Genomic DNA, 2,741 nt, shown 5'->3' on the forward strand with positions numbered 1-2,741 from the left:
CCACTAAAGGAAGCAAACGAGAAGGATCCCGCTGATCAACGCTTCTCGTAACTGAACGGCTTGGATGGAACGCGGACGGAATCGGGTCTTTCTTTCGTTTTTCGACTTTTATATACACTATATATATTTATACAAACAAACAGCGTGTGTGTGCAGGAGACTGTCCCACCTGTGTCACAAACTGTCGCCACTGCAACACAAGCAGCAGCGAACGCCATTCATAGTATCTGCCATACCACTACTGCGAACGTAAACAACGAACAACGGTTACCACTTACACTTAGTTACAGTGAGGTAGGCTTTAGTAACGAGGTAGTTGTTTTTTTTTGTTTTTTGTTATAATAGTTCATAAACTCTAGCACAAAACGTACCACACCACCCTTTCCGGTGTAGTGAGAGGAGTGAGGAAGTGGAAAGTGAGGAGAAATAGCGCGAGAGAGAGAGAGAGAGAAGACTCAGAGGGGCGATCCGGTAGCGCGATGTATCTGGGTCATAGAGTTACCAGCAGGAATCGAGCAAGATCGAGGCGACGACTCCGGTATTTCACCGTGCCAAAGGAGAAGGGGAAGTCGCCTACTCAAACTACTCCCCCCCCCCACCACCACCCTCCTTCCCATCTCTAAGTAATGGCCAACACTTGGCACACTTACCTCAGTTTGTCCGAGGCAGTCTTACCTCATCGGATCCGTTCCGTATCCTTCTTCGATTCGAGGATTCGGTCGCCGGTTGGTAGATTCACCCCTTACGCAGCCTCACACCTGACAACCCCCGTCCGCAAGCCAATCACCGGATGCAAATAGAAGAAGAAAAGAAAGAAAAAACAGCTCAGGTTTAACCGCTCCGCACTCCCGCATCCAGGCGTCTCGAGAATACAGTGGTAGGCATTCGTTTAGCCGAACCGAGAGGTTCCGGAGTAAAACGGCAACCACTTTCGTACGGATGTTTAAATTTATGGTATCAACCTATTATTGTGATGGTACGTCTGTACCTAGTACACACGTAAAATATGATTCAGATAGCAGGGTATTTGAGATCTCTGTGAGGCAAACTGTGAGCAAATGTCACATTTCATCGGTTGTGTAGCTAGACATTCGTTTAGCCGAAGTGCAAACGCAAACCTCCATTAAAATGTGAACAAAATAGTGTCCTAACGGTAAAAAAATTGGGTTTTACATGAAAAATCAACAATCAGCTGTCTTTTGGGCAGATTACAAGAAATATGGTTAAATCAGTAATGATTAGACACATTTCATACGACACCACGGACCACAGAAAATTTTGGATGGATAAAACCGTTATTGGTATGATTTCAGCCATAAGGGACCCACGTTCATACCACACCGTATGTTCCAAGCTAAATCTCGATATTAACGGGTTGGATATTGTATGTGACTTGCTCATCATGCGCAGTTTACCAGTGGTTTAAGTTAAACGCAAATGGTTTCAGTCATTTACAACGAGCTTGTAAAAGGCGTTTTAATTCATCTCATTGAAAATAACGAGGTGTAAGACCTTATTTTTCAGTACAGATAACAAATGAACTCATTTTCGCACAACAATTGAATGCATGGTTTGAAGATAAAAAACGTCCCTTTTTGCAAAAAAAAAGTTTGGCATGAATTTGTTACTGCATTCACATAACAAACCTTTTGTGTTAGCTATTTAGATTGGTTTTTTTTTGGAAAAGATCGGCAAATTAAAAATATTTCGAGTTTATGTCGAGCCATTGACGACTGTTAGACGAAAAATTGATAGGAAACCCAATCAATCTTATCGGAATCCAAGGCAAATTATCGTTCTGGATTTGTTAGCAAAGCAGACAGACAGACAGCTATAAAAAAAATACCAACTTGCACATTGCTTCGAAAAAAACGATTGAAAAATGTGATTTTCAAGCAGTTCGGTTAAACGAATGTCTACCACTGTATGCGCGAACGCCGGGCGCACGCCGGGCCATATGTTTTTTGATTAAGTTTTCTGTTAGATTGCGAAGATTGGTAACAGAGAAGGAAGAACGAAACGGTAACGCGAGAGAGAGAGAGAGAGAGACTCCGTAGAGTAAGGGGAGAGGAAAAGTCGAAGCGAGTGGCCACATACAACATAGTAAAAAAATTGCTCATACAACTACTCATTCGATGTGTCTGTCTGTGAATGTCATGTTTCTGACTAGCTGGTAAGCCTAATTATTAGTAGAAGGAAGTTAAATGCGACCGTGCGACCCCAACGGAGCCTTGCCGAGCAGTCGATACAAGGGCCAGCAGGGCAATAATGGCGAGTCCGTTAGTTAGTGCAACCGCAATCCGGTGCAACATGTGTCAGACGTCCATCCAATAGCAAAGGCAACCCTCCCCCCTCGCCACTCGGTGTGGGCGGGGGGGGGGGGTGGTTTTTAACATTGAGTTCCTACCGAAAAGACTTATAAATCAGGTAAACACACACGCATACACACGCACAAACGCTGGCGGCCAACCGCCGCCAGGTCGGCAGCTCTGTGAAGCAGAGGGAGGAGAAGCAGCGGCAGGGAGGCACGCGGCCTCTCCCGGTCTCTCCGAATACAATCAGCCAAGGCCGTCAAACGGCTGGTAAGCTTTCGTTTCTTCCCTCACCCAAATAAAAAAAAACCCATGGTGTGATACAGAACTAAACTATTATAAAGGCGAGCGACTGCGCGACGCTGCGATTTAGAGGCAAAGCGTCTCAGGCAAACTGTCGGCACCAGGTTCGGGCAGGTTGATTGATGA

At 45.1% G+C, this 2,741-nt stretch overlaps 1 protein-coding gene across 5 annotated transcripts in view; it reads left to right on the forward strand.

Annotated features, from left to right (window-relative positions):
- The window catches only part of LOC126579754 (mucin-19-like), a 126,085-nt gene extending 124,400 nt beyond the window's left edge, over positions 1-1,685 (forward strand). For all 5 annotated transcript variants that reach the window (XM_050243308.1, XM_050243309.1, XM_050243310.1 and 2 more), the window contains one exon: positions 1-1,685. This exon is cut by the window's left edge and continues 3,421 nt beyond it. The gene's annotated coding sequence lies outside the window, so the exon portion shown is untranslated.
- The last annotated feature ends 1,056 nt before the right edge of the window (positions 1,686-2,741 follow it).

The sequence above is a fragment of the Anopheles aquasalis genome, chromosome Y (assembly GCF_943734665.1).
Source record: "Anopheles aquasalis chromosome Y, idAnoAquaMG_Q_19, whole genome shotgun sequence".
In the NCBI taxonomy this organism is placed as follows: Eukaryota; Metazoa; Arthropoda; class Insecta; order Diptera; family Culicidae; genus Anopheles; species Anopheles aquasalis.